This window comes from Onychostruthus taczanowskii, unplaced genomic scaffold (genome assembly GCF_017590055.1).
Source record: "Onychostruthus taczanowskii isolate IOZ18803 unplaced genomic scaffold, ASM1759005v1 scaffold79, whole genome shotgun sequence".
In the NCBI taxonomy this organism is placed as follows: domain Eukaryota; kingdom Metazoa; phylum Chordata; class Aves; order Passeriformes; family Passeridae; genus Onychostruthus; species Onychostruthus taczanowskii.
Genome location: NW_024505782.1, coordinates 3,037,279 through 3,051,519, shown reverse-complemented (window position 1 = coordinate 3,051,519; position 14,241 = coordinate 3,037,279).

Sequence of the window (14,241 nt, the reverse complement as noted above, 5' to 3'; positions counted from 1 at the left end):
CCTTGAAGATTCCCTGATTGTAAATGTCTCCTGAACCTGGTGGCAAGGTTCAAGTCTGAAAATGTGGCGGAAATCTGAGAGTGAATTGAGCTCCCACTTCCAAAGATGACAAAGTCAGAGTGGAGGGAGAAGGCCTGAGTGAGCAGCTGTCCTGCAGCAGAGGCAGCTCGAGTTGTGCTGTGACTCATCCTCCTCCTCAAGGGACCCTGTGGTGGGAGCAAGGGCGTGCTTTGTCTGGGCTGGGGCACGGTGCTTTGGGGTCTGGGTTTTGAGATGCTCACTGGGCTGGTGAGCAAGGAAAAGCAGTGCTGAGCAGGAGCACAACTCTCCTTCAGTGGTCGAGACACCGTGCAGAGGGTGTTGGAGTTCCTGTCCCCAGCCTGTGCGTGCCCAGTGCCATCTGCAATATGACATATTTGGGCTGAAAGAAGAGGTTAGGGGTCTCCTTGCACCCTCCACACACAGCTCAGCCTGCAGGCACCACTGGGAGGTTGTGGGAGCTCTGAACTCCTTCAGCCAGGAGTGTTGAGCCCCTTTGAGCCCAGCTGTGCCCGACGTCCTGGGCAGGTTCCCAAGGCTCTTGGCTCTGTCCCTTGCCTCTGAACAGGGTCAGGGCTGAAGGGAGGGTGACTGAGGCCCTCAGGGTTTTAGATCAGCTCTGAGAGTCAAATCTGGGTGGTTTCACTAGCTTTCAGCGTGGTGAAGTGTTTGCAGCCTTTTTTTGTACCAGACAGGAACAAAGCAGCGCGAGTCAGACGTGGTCGGTGCGGGTGCTGTCGGTTACCAGGGTTACAACACGCATGGGAAAAAGGGAAAAAAAATCCCACATATTGCAAGGAACTAAGTACTAATTTTGCTGTCGAGGCGATACATAGGACTGGCATTACCATGGATGTATTTATATCCTCTGCCCTGTAGCAAATATGTAAGTTATTCTGAGGCATATCCGTACTCTGGGTTTGGAGCTGGACCACAAAGACCTCCAGGGAGTTGTTGTGTGAGAGCTGAGGGGGGTCTCTTGTTATTCCCTGCAGCTGCCCAGATGAGAATGTCAGCATGAATATGCTTAAAATAGGAAAAAACACATTCTAACCCCAAAGATATCTGTGTTGCACAAGGCATGCTGCAAAGAAAGGAACAGGACAGCTCTGGCTCCAGCCTTCAGCCAGTGAAGGGACACAACTGGGCCCCAGCACCACAGCCACCAAAGATTGTTAGCTCAGTTTTTAGAGCCAAGCTCCAGTGGAAAATGGGTCAGAAAATAAGTTTTGCCTCTCATCAGCAAGGTAAGCCAAGCCTGACAGGAGGAAACTAGAAAATGAAGATGATATAAAAGGGATCCAGTGAAAGATAAAGATCTGATGAAGGTGGAAGAAGGGAAACCAACCTCCTGATGGGAGCTGGGTGGTGGGGTCCTGCAGAGCACTGGCCGGGCATGTTTCTCTCAGGGGGACACTGGCACAAGCAAAACCAAACCACTGTAGATGGCCCAGCACCCCAAAATGCCCTGCTGGAAGTGGTATTCACTTCTTCCCTGGAAGCTCAGGCCTTGTGGTTTGGTTCTTCCAGCCCAGCATGCCGTGGGGAAGCTGGGATGAATTTCATGGTTGGAGAATTTTCTGGTTTTAATAATTGATCAAGAGCGAGCAGTGGGATGGAGAGGCCTCGTGCTGCTTGTGGGCTCAGCAGCAGAACCACTTCCAGCCAGCAGACAGCATGGAGAGGGGCTGGAGGCAGGGAATTGCCTCCATCAGAGGGGCTGCTCAGGGCTTACAGCCTCCACAGCCGGGCAGAGGGCTTTGCTTTCATCTCCCTGCCTACAACATCTGCAGCCTGGCCTCGTAAAACTTTCAGTGCTGTTTTAACCCTTCAGGCTCTCTTTTTCTTTTAGGGTGTTTTCTGGGGAAAAAAAGGTTGCAGTTGAAGCACTAAAAAAGCCCATGCAGCAGCCTCCCTACTTGGAGGAGCTGCCATCTCTGTCTGCTGCCCATGGAGAGAAGGAGAGTGGGATCTCACTGCACAACTGGGATCATTCCCTGGAGGTCTCTAGCCTGAGAGAGCCTGCTGGACTGGGACAGCACTGGCATTTTAGTGTGTATACTACAGAAATAACTTTTCTTGGGGCTTTTTTTTTTTTGCAGAGATGCATCACCACTCTTGGCAGCAGCAAGGCTCTGGGTTTGGATTGATTTTCAGCACAGTCAAGCTCAATACTCCTAATCCAAAGTCTTTCAGCTCTTGGAGGTCACACTGAGTTCAGGAGGCAAATTTCTCACCTGGGGCATATTTTTGTTGCAGGAAAGCAGATCCCTAGATAGGGACCGGATTTGTCGGAGGAAACCGATCTCAGATACAGACCTGCTCGTGGCTTGGGAAATCCTGGGAGATGCAGCCAGAGTGAATCTGGTGTTCAGAGCTCAGCAGCCTCAAATACACCCATCCCCTTCCAGGGGAGACGAACAGTCCAGCAAAACAACCTCAGGGGCACCGGAAAATGGTGAAACAGAACTTGAGGAATGTCTAAAAGGAACCTGAAAGTGGCGTTGGGCAACACGGAGAGCAGGAAACCGCAAGGAGCAGCAGCAGATCTCGGTTATGCATGTCTGTCACAAAGTCTCATCTGCTTTTTGAAGCCCCATGAAAGGTTCCTACTCGTGGGCTCTGCTTGGTGTCTCCCAGCTGGGTACAATTTGTGAGCTCCAGGAGTCGTGTGAGTGTAAGAGAGGGGAAAGCACAACTCTCCAGTCCTCCAAATGCAGGAGAAATTTGGCAAGTGCAGGGTGAAGACTTGAGCCTGGATAGATGAGGGAAAAAGAAAAAGTTATTAGGAGTTTTCATGGCTTTAAGTCAGCTGAGGATGTGGGTGATTTCTTTCTTTTTTTTTTTTTTTTTTTAAAATGGTTGGGTTGGCAGGGCTTGGCTGGGCCCTGGGACTCCTGCTGGGAGCAGCTGAGGGACAGCCCCAGCTCTGACATACCCAAGGGTGTGCCAAAGCTCCTCCATCAGGCACTAAAGCACCTAAACCTGAATAATGTGAGAGATTCAGCTCATCCAGGTAAGCCATGTGAGGCTGAGTGCCGGGAGAGGAGGAAAAATGGGTAAGTTGTGGTGGAAATAGACAGAAATTTCCTTACCTATCCATCATTCCCCGAAGCAACAAATCTCTGCTCCTCTCTGTCTTTGCTTTAAGCAGTATCTCAGGGTCTAAAAACCCTAGGGGGTTTTTTGAGGTTCCAGAACACTAAAACTGGACTTGAAGCTGGGATTTTGATATGTGGCCCATGGATGTCATCCCTTCCTGTCATCTCACAGTTGCACAGTGGTCCACAGGCCATGCTGGCCTCCCTCTGCCGCCTCTCCCGGCTGCTGCAGAATTCCAGGTGCACCCTGAGCTGGGCACATCACAGAAACTCTCTGAATGGCCTTGGGCAAACTGCTTCTGCCTCAGTTTCCCTTTCCTCCCCGTTACCAGCCCCCGTCGTGCCTTTGGTGGCATGGGGAGTGATTTTCCTCCACCAGCAGAGTTTAATTGAGAGGCTGGGGATGGGTTCTGCGTTTATACTCCTGTTTCCTGAGCGAATCCCCGAGATGAAAGCTGAAGGAGAGCGCAGCACAGGGAGGGAGCTGCAGCTGGGACACCAGTGCCAGTGTTTGCAGCACCTCCACGCCAGGAGACATCAAAGAGGGCATGGCACCCTCAGCTCCCAGCCAGCGGGGAGCTTAAATGCCCTTCCAGTTCAGGCATGCCTCACCGTTTGCTAAAAAAAAAAAACCAAAAAAAAACCCAAAACAGAAAAAAAAAAAAAAAAAAAAAAAAATTAACCCCAGTTCTTATTAATCTGCGATTGAAACTGTAATTATGTCATCGCTCTCAACAGCCCCATCGGCAAGTTCGGGCAGGGGACGGGGCTGAGCCGCCCCTCCCGCAGCTCCGCAGCCTCGCCCGGGCTGGCGCATCCCGCCCGGGCACGGAGCCCTGGAGCCGGCCGGGGGGATAAAGGGGATAAAGCTGCTCCCGTGGATGGTCCTGGCACTGTGTGCCCTCCTGTCCCCACCCTCGGGACGCAGAGCTGTGGCTGTCCCCAGTGCCCCCAGCAAGGTCAGGCTCCTCCGCCCCGCTCCATCCCTGCGGGAGTGCAGGGCTCCGCTGCTTCTTTTAATCCAGACAGCAGCCCCTCGGTGCCCCCAGCGCCTCAGTGCGGGTTTCTGGGACACAAAAGAGCCTCAGTTTCTGATGCTGCTGGTTTGCTGCCTCCCTAAATGTCCCCTGGGATGTCCCTGCACTGTGCGCAGCCCCAGGAGCCTCTCCCGCCCGGGGATGCTCGGCTCTCCCCCAGCCCGCAATCCTCCCAAAACCACTTTTCTCTCCCCAGAATCTCCCACCTCTTCAGGTGCCCCTCAAGCCCCAGGAAGCCAGCTTTGCTCCCCCAGCCCCACACTTGCCTCTCTTTGCTCCGAAAATGCTGGTTTCAGCTTTCATTGCTCTCAGATGTTTTTTTGGACTCTATTAAACAACACTGCAAACGTTGCTGTTAATTAAAATTCCTCCTAACCACTCCCTGCTCACCCTCCTCTTGGAACCCCTCCTTAAAACCTCATTCATTTTTGGGATCTTCCCAAACAGAGGTTCTCTAGGCCCAACTTTTTTTGGTAGTACTTCTCCATGCCACATCCGTCCTCTGTAAATAATCTCTGTGGTGCAAAGCGCTGCCTGCTTTTTCTTTATTGCCATTTTCCCATAATTTTATCCATTCTTGGAGATTAAGCATGAGGAACTTCAAAAGGATTTATCATGTTTAGTCTGTTCTTTGTGCTGGGAACAGTATCAACAGACACTCAGCATCTCGTGGGACAAATCCCCTCAAGGTTGGTACATCTCTCTGGAAGATAACATTTTAGAAACTGAGCTCCCACCTGTCCAGCACTGGATACCTGTCCAGACCTTGAATATCTGGAGTGACATCTACTACATAGCTGGGCTTTGCTGCTATCAGTCCCTCCTCCAGGTTTATTGCACGCCTTTGGATATTTGTTGTCCTTGTTGGAGGGGAAGTCATCTCCCCTGGAGGAGGACTGGTCTGATAAAAATGCCAGAGCGAGGTGTTTCTTTAAACTTCAAAACACAACCCAGCCAAGGAAGCAAAATAAACTGAATGTATTGAAAATGGTGCTGGAAGAGAGCACTTAAAATCAGCTAAGCCCCTGCTAATCCCAAGGGCAAATCCAGACATCCTCAAACTACCTGCAGTCGCTGTTTTTCCAGACTGTTCTTAGAAATCTTAAGTGCAGCATTACCATGGTTTTTTTTCAGGCAATTTTTTCCCAGGCCTTTATCATCTGTCTGTCACCCAGGCTGTATCTTCCTTCCTGCAGGTTAAGCCCATGACTTCTCAGCCCTCCTTTTGTGATAATGAAGGGTTTATCTCCTTTCCCTCGGCAGCCTGTTTTATGATTTACAATATCCCTTTGTCCTTTTTTTAATTCCATAGACTAAACAGCACCAGTTCCTTCAAGCTTCCTTTTTTTGGGCCATCTTTTGGTTTTCTAAGCACTTTACACACCATCCCCCAGAGTCCCTCTATTGCTAGCTGACCACCTTTATTGTTAAGTCATTATCCAGCATTCATTAGACACCACTTGTTTGGGTAAATGTTGCTTTTTACGATATATTTTTCCTTCTCATTATTCCAGAATGCCATAGCTGTCCTCCAGCCCTCTGCCAGCTCTTCATGGCTCTGCAGAGGTGAGGGAAGGCTGTGTCAGGGCAGTATTCCCAGCACCAGACTGCAACAGGGCCACAAGGAGCTTGGGGGATTTGACAGGGACCAGCCCAGTGGTTCCCAGCTTCCCAACCATCTTTGAGAACTCCATTCCCAAAAAGAGGCAAACACCCATTAGAAATTTGGGGTTCCTCTGAGGTCTCTGTGGTTTTGGAAGCCTGGGCTGCTCCAGTTCCAGCTCACAGGACACTGTGGAAATTCAGAGTGAAGTCTCCAGATTTGTGCTGGGCAGGGAGCAGCCTTTCCAGGCATTAAATGAAAATGGGTCAAGTACACCACATTTTTATGCATTCTGAAATGATGTTGTTTTTTTTTTTTTCCCCCACAAATACATTTTGATATGTGAAAGCATTTTGTGCTATTTATTGCAATTATCTCTGAGGATACAGTTGATTCTGCTGAAGATAAGGAGGACCCTGGAATTCCAGGAACAGCATTACCAGTGAGATAAGCATCATCCACAAGTACACAGTGGGTTTCCCTTCCAGACAGAGGACATCAGACCCCCAGCCCGAGTAAAAGTCTCCAGCCCCACACAAGCACAGCCAGGAATGCTTTTTCCAGTTGAGGACCTGGCCTGGGATCAGTGTGGCAAAGCAGTGAATTTTGTGCATGAGCTACATGTCTGCTGAGGGTGTTTTAAATGCAAGAACAACACAGCACACTTATTTTCTGCTTGAAAATTCTGCACATATTGCAGAGGTTTTGGTCAAAGAGTTCCCTTTACTCTCTTGCATATTTTAATTCAGGCCATTTGAGAATAAAATACATACTGAAACGCATTTAATTGTGTTTTCATGAGTTTTTAATGATGTCTGCTTCATCAAGGGTGATGATCAGAGAAGCACAGAGTGTTTTGGGTTGGAAGGGTCATTAAAGACCCTCTCATTTCACCCCCTCCCATGGGTAGGGACACCTTCCCCTGTCCCAGGCTGCTCCAAGCCCCATCCAACCTGGCCTTGGGCACTGCCAGGGATCCAGGGGCAGCCACAGCTGCTCTGGGCACCCTGTGACACACCACCCTCACAGCCAGGAATTTCTTCCCAATATCTGGTCTAAATTCTAAATGTTTTTCAATCCAGTTGTCTGAGGCTCAGTTTCAAGCCCATCTTTGCTTAAAACAGTAGGACAAAGTGAGGTGTGCAGGGAATGGGCACCACTCTGGAATCAATTAAAACAGTGGGACAAAGTGTGCAGGGAATGGGCACCACTCTGGAATCAAGACCCCTCCAGTGACCTTGGGCAAGGCAGGGAGCTTCCCACCAAGCCCTGCTCTCTGGAGCAAACACTGGCTCTGGGAGGAGGTGACCCCTGGGGAGTTTGGATGTGTCTGGTGCTCAGCTGTGCCCTGTGAGGCCCTGACTTGAGAGGGAGAAGATGCTCTGGCAGTAGGGAAATGGAGGGGGAATGTGGGGATTCGAGGTGTGGGGGACAACATGGATGTCCCTGTGGGTGGTCTTTCCACTCCTTGTTTTACCTCCTGTCTGTTTTTTCTCTCTTTCTTCCTCCCTCAGGCCTGGCCAAGGTCTTTTCTGCTCCAAGTTGCAGACACCTTTGTGAAGTGACCCTTAGACCAGGTTGTTTGAGGTGAGCAAAGCCCACGCCAGCCGCTGTCGATTAATTATTACTTCCAACCTCCTGCTTCTCAACCTTGGGAAACTGCTCGCTATTGGGTAATTCTTCATTTTTCTCCACCCCCTGCTCCCCAAATGGGCAGCAGTCAAAATACAACTTAGTCCAGGTTTAAAAAAACCCCTCCCTACCAAAACTGCAGAGACCAGAGCCCCTTTTGCAAAGGGGTCCTTGGGTAGAAGGGTGTCCAGGGGGATGTCCCCCCTCAAGGCACAGGTTCAGGGGCACCAGGGCCAGCAGTGTTTGGAGTGAGAGCCTGTGGCAGTGCCAGTGGCCTGGCAGGGAGACAAGGTGGAGTCTGGCTGTTTCGACACCGAGCTCTCCAGCCCTCGGCACGGTTTCCATTGGCACCTGTGCCGGCAGCCAAGAGGGAGACCTTTGCTCAGCTTCCCATTAACCATTTCCTTCTAATTAAAGGCATTCACCAGTCAGCTGCCACTGACCAGCTGGGAGGATAAATGAGTGGTCCCTGACCATCGTGTCTTTCTGTTTCTGTCACTAATCTGGCAAGTTTTTGGTATTGCAAGGAGGGGAGGAGATGGGTGCCAAGGCGTGCTTGGGAAAAGAGGTGTGAGGTTGTGCTTTTGGGGAGGAGAGGGAGGAACCCCTCACCCTGCAGCGTGCACGGGGGCGAGAACTGAGTGATGCAAAGCCCCCCTTAGTCCTGAACTTGAGCCCTCTCCCTGTGTACTGTCGTGAATGCCCAGCTCTGGTCGTGCACACCCCAGAAGGAGGGTGAATTCAGCACCTCAATCTCCCCCAGGTGCTGCAGCCCTGGTGCCACCGAGCTGTCCCAGCAGCCTGGGGACCCCTGGCTGCCCATGCCCTTCCTTCCCACCCGTTTCAGGAGCTGCTCCGACAGCCCTGAGTCAGGCTGGCCAGCCTGCTGCCTGGCCCTTATCGCCTTTCCTTGTCTTATCTCCTTCCAGTAGGAATTGGATTGGGATCGGGCGCCCCGGGAGCTCGGCGGGGAGCTCGGAGCGATGCAGGGGGCTGATAATGGCATTTCCTGGAGGCAGAGCTCTGGGGCAAGGGCTCCTCAAGAGCTCACAGGGGCTCTGAGGGCAGGGCTGAGATGGGTGACATGAGAAAACCCCTCTGCAGCACTGCATTCCCCACCTGCCCACAAAGCAGCCGGTGCTGAGATCCTACTGGACAGCTTGGAGGCAAAAAAGAGCTGGGAGAGACCTTGGGGATCTGGGATGACCCCAGGAGGCTGAGCAGGACGGAGATGCTGGTGGCCAAGCTGCAGCTCACACCAGCTGGGAGTGAACAGCACATCTCCTGCGTCTGGAGCAGCACGGGGAAGTGAGCCACAGCTGAGGATCCAGACTTTTCCTAAAAAAACACCTGCCCCAAGGCACTGCCCCTGGGGTGAGCCTGGAGAATGCACCTCCTGGGCAAGCACGGGAATGGTCCCCTGGGACCGGGAATGGTCCCCTGGGACTGGGAATGGTCCCCTGGGTCCGGCGGTGCAGATGCAGGAGGGATTCACTCCAGGCTGCCCACTGCCATCTGCCACCATCCCCTGCAGAGCTGGTGGGGTCACCTCTCATCAGTGGTGGGTTCAGTTCACCCCCTCAAGACTTGGGGCTGAGGTGGGGTTGGGGTTTGCACGCACGAGGGTGACAGTAAGGGACAAAGGCCACCAGCTGTCCTCCAGGGACCCCGGCTGGGTGGCCTGGGTGGAAAGCACGGCGGTGCCCTGCCGTCTGGGCTCCCTTCCAGGCTCATCATGGGACTCCCAGCAAATCCCCTGGGGCAATCTGATCTCCTGGACGCCAGGCACCTATCCCTCCCTCTGGCACGTCGGGCTTTCCATGGTTTAAGGTGCCAAAGTTCATTGACAGCGGTGGCAGCTCAGGCACACCCACAGCCCGTGCCACCCTCCGTGGGACAAGGCAGGTCACCCTGCCAGGAGGAAAGAAAACAAGGTGCAATAGGGATAAAGTCACTTTGCACCCAGGTATAAAACCTTGCAGGGAGGGGGAAAAAAATCACCCCTGTGATACATCCGGCATAAACCCTGGAAGCTGTAGGGCTGCTGGAAGACATTAGCTAGTTTTGTTTCACAGAAGAGTCAGAATTGATGAAGAAACTCTGTCTGAGGCCTCACAGAGACAAATGACAAGTTTCCCAGTACTCCCTGAATGGCTATCAAATGTGTCATAGTTAGAAGCCAGCCTGGAGGGACTTTTCCTCCAGTAGGTCCCATTCCAGGAAATTAGTCTGCCCTACACATTCCCTAGATTTGTCAGTGATCTAGGAGGCATCTTTGTTAAAAAACTGGTGAAGCTTCTACAAACTCTTGAGTAATTTAGGAGGCGAAAATCCATGTGGTAGAAGCCTCCTGTCTGTTGTGGGAAGGGATGGTCATCTTGTTGGGAAACAACTGGCCGTGGAGGGATGCAGTTCCACTTGTGCCTCTGCAGCTCCGCGATGGGTTCAGAGCGAAACCTCCACGAGCACGTCCTTGTGCTGCTGCTGTCACCACCTCCCCCGGCCCAGAGGGGACTGCTGTGTCCCCAGAGCGAGGTGCAGAGCGCTCTACGTGCTCCCTGCACCGGCCACACGCCTCTGCACGGGGCCAGCAGCTTGCACAACCCGCAGGGTCAGGGACAGGGAGCGCAGCTCTGGCTCACGGCTCCCACAGCGAGTGTCCAGGCAAGCAGATTCATCCCCACTGTGGGGTGGCCAGATGAAAAATAAAGCTTAGGGGAAGTGTTGGTGATGGTGGAAGGTTTTCTGGTAGCCCAGATGGTTGGCATGGGACAAAAACATGCCCAAAATCCCTTGAAGCATCTCCAGTGCAGCGTGCTGTGGTCATTCTGCAAGTTGACTCCCAGATTTCCCTGTTGTCTTCTCATCCTTGGCTGGGCTGGGGCAGACCCAGGGCTGACCTAGAGGAAGGCTTGGTCAGCCCTACACTGCCCCAGCTGCAAACACCTGAAATGGCTTAAATCCCACCTGACATGGGATAAATCCTGTGGCAGTATTTGAGCCACCACATCAGCACCTCGGACTAGGAATACCATGAGAAGAGCCTTTGCAATCTGAGGAGGCACTCAAACTGCAGTGAAATCACAGAAAGACCAAGTTAAAATAAAATAATCCAGTGCCCCCCACTTGCCTCCCTCCCTGTGAACTCCACTGAACTTTGAAAAACTAAAACAAAACAGGGTTGAGTTCAGCCTCAGTTCAAGTTGTAGATAAAGTTCAACCTACTTCTAATTTTGTCCTGACAATTCCCACCAGAAAATAGGCTCCAGCACTGTGCCCTGGAGGTAAGCCAGCCCTGACCCTCACCAGCCCCCCCTGGATGTCCCCAAAATCTCCTGCCCACCTGCAGGTGGGACAAAAAGCACGAGGCCAAGTGTGCCAGAGCCCCCAGGAGACCATCCCCTGGGGGTGGCCACGGTGCATCACCATGCCACTGGGCTGGCTGTCCCCATCTGTGTCTGGGCAGGGCCACCCTGGGCTGGGACAGGTCTCCAGGGGACAACTGCTTCTCAGACTAATTTTTTTCCCCCCACTGCTTCCCTTAGGAATGTCACTTAAATCCAGCACCATGGGAGCAATTAGAAGTGGAGAAGAGGGTGATTAGGGGAGGAATTGGGAGACCAGGTGCTGTGCATGGAGCATGAGAGGAGGTGAGGCTCCCTGGAACCTCCTCCTGGCATTTCCAGGGGAACATGGCTGGCGGTGATTCCTAGGGGGATTTTGGCATGCAAAGCCAGTGCATCCCAGGGAAAATGGAGGTTGTGGATTCCCCACCTCTGGAAGTGTTCCAGGCCAGGTTGGACAGGGCTTGGAGCAATCTGGGATAGTTGAAACCATAATTTTGAAGGTCCCTTCCAACCCAAACCATTCTGTGGTTCTGTGGTTCTATAGTGCGTGCAGAAATTGTTAACCAAGGGAGAAAACCCTTGCACAAGGTTCAGGGGACCCAAATGTGAACTGCAGGGACCCAGGATGGTCCCAGTTCCCAAAAAGGTGAGTGCAGGTGGTGACTGGCAGAAGGACAACTCATCCTTCCCAAGAAGGACACATCCTCAGCTGTGAAAAGGGAGCTGAGGTGGCCAAAAGTGACAGCACAGAGCTGGAAACCTGCCTGCAAACACAGAGGGAGCAAAGGGAAATATAAATTACAGAACAGGGAGCAAATGTGTAAATTCAAGTCAACAGGGAAAAAATGTGTAAATTCAGCTGAAAAGCAGAACTCAGGCAGCAGCACTGGGTTATTTGGGTTTAGTCCCCTTGGGAGAGCAGTGAGTCCCTACAGCACCCTCCAAGTGCCCAAAAAATCAATGGAAATGCAATTTTACCTGAAGAATATATACAGCAGGATGTGTCCACGCCATGATTGTAAAAACTAATTACAGTCACCACATGCAAAACAATCCCTGCCCCAAACACTTCATGGCTCCCCCAAAAACAAGACTGCATTTATCTCTAAGAAATCAGCACAAACCCATGGTTTCTAACAAATACCCTGCATTTTTTGTGCTTGAAAAGAAGAGCAGAGCAGCCCTGCTAACTGGGGGTTGGTTTCTTACACAAGTTGTAAAATCCAGCCCTGGGGAGAGAAGTTACCTTTGCTGTAAAACAATCTGCCGGCTGGATTTCACAATCTTTGTCGTCTTTCTCTCCCCACAGCAATATTTTTACGGTGTTTGCCCTCAAACCAGTTTTTCATCAGCCGACGTGTAATTACCACCAGACAGGTTTTGGATAACCCATCCCCCGGTGCAGCTTTTCCTCCCACCCTAATCTACCCAATCTTCCAGCCTTGCTTTGAAAACTGACCTCTTTTGGACCTCAAAATTTTAAATTATGAACAAAAAAAAAGTCAATTTAAAATTGTTTTCTGAGGTTGGACGTTGTTAATTCCTGGAAATGTACAAGGCCAGGTTGGATGGGGTTTGGGATAGTGGGAGGTGTCCCTGCCCATGGCAGGGGGTGGAATGGGATGATCTTTAAGGCTCCTTCCAACCCAAAACCATTCTGAGATTCCATGATTCTAGGATCAAGGCAGGGAGTCGTAAATGCTGGTCAGGATTTACTTTAGGGTTTCATCCCAAGAAGAAATTAAAAAAAAAAAAAAAAAAAAAAAAGAAAAAAAGGGCCAGTGCCAGATAATTTGGCAGTGGCTGACAGATGGGACCTGGGGAAGCCCCAGCTCAGCTGACACCTGGCCTTGGTGCTCTCATGACCCACCTGGGCACGGCACAGGGCACAGGATTCTGTGCCAAGCAAGCTCAGGCTCCTGCAGAGCTCACTGCTGTTAGTTTTAAAGGTAAAAGAGCACTGCCTGCTGCGACCTCCACCCACAGGACAAGCCAGAAGGAACTCCTCCCCGGAGCCTGCGTGAAGCAAGAGCAGCTAGGATTTGTCCCTTGGATTGGGAAACCTGGCTGCTGCTCCATCTGTACTTTCAAGCACCCTAGAAATAGAGCCCAGGCTTGGTGCTGCCTGTAGAAGTGTGGAAATGCTCTCCATAACCACCCCTTGGACTCTGCACAGGCCCTAGATGCCAGGGAATCTCATGGGCACTGTCTTGGCCTGCCCAGGCCGGAGGATGGAACGAGATGATCTTTAAGGTCCCTTCCAACACAAACCATTCAATGATTCTGTGATTCCATGACCCCTCCTGCCCATGCAGACCCCGCTGCAGCCCAGCTCCTCAGACAGCCGCTCCCACACTCCCACCAGTTGCAGGGATCTGTTCCAGGGACTGGTTTCTGCTCCCAGCTCCAGCACAGCCACTGCTGTAGGGTCACCAGCAGCACCAGCAGGGTTTGTGCAGTCCTACCCTGTCTTCCCAGGACCATTTAGGTTGGGAAAGCCTTACAAGATCAGTGAGTCCAACCTATGACCAGTCCCTACCTTGTCACCCAGCCAAGAGTGGCATGTCCACTCCTTCCTTGGACAGTTCTATGGATGGGAATTCCACCTCCTTCCTGGGCACCCCCTTCCAATGCCTGACCCCCCTTTCCATGGGGAAATTCTTCCTGATGTCCAACTTGACGTTTTGGCTGCAAGGCCACATGTGTCAGGCATTTGGACACCAAGAATGACAGAAACATTCTTGGGGCCTAAACACTGATGCATTTCCTCTGGCAAGGCTGGGAGGAGAAGAGCAGAGGCTGAAGCAAGTCCAGGACCATGGCAAAGGTGATTTCTCCCATCAAACCATTGCCATCTCCTGGCATCCCTCCCCCAAAGTGGAAACTTCTGATGGGAAAGCTCTGTGGGAAGTTATTGAAAAGGTCTGAGCTAATAAAATCCAATTTGTTTAAATGTTATTGCTACAGCAACACAACATACATTGAAACAAAACACTGGTGAAAAACCGGGATGATTTAGGACAGAATGCAATTCTCATCCTGGCATTTCTCTTGAGAGGGACTTGGCATTTTTTTTCCCATGGGCTCTGGGCAGACAAAGCCAAACATCCATTTCTGGGACCATCCATCCTCGAAACCCCACACTCACCTGTACCAGCAGGGACAACCACAGTGACCCTCCAAGAGGTACAGGCAGTGTCTGCATTCCTGAAAATGTTTTCATCAGTAGTTTACTGCCCAAGGATGCAACATTTCTTGCAGAAATCTTTCTCTAGGAGTCCAGAGAAATCCTGGGGGCAAGGACAGACATCAAGCTAGGCCCAGCAGTCACATTTTGTAGCCACACAAGTCTCCACCTTTATAGTTGGGGATCATAGTGCAGGACACAAAAGGAAGAGGCCACAGTCTTGTAATGAGCATTATTGTTTTAGTATTTTCTTGCATCCCAAGCAATAATCACTTAAGGCACAGTTCACCTGGCA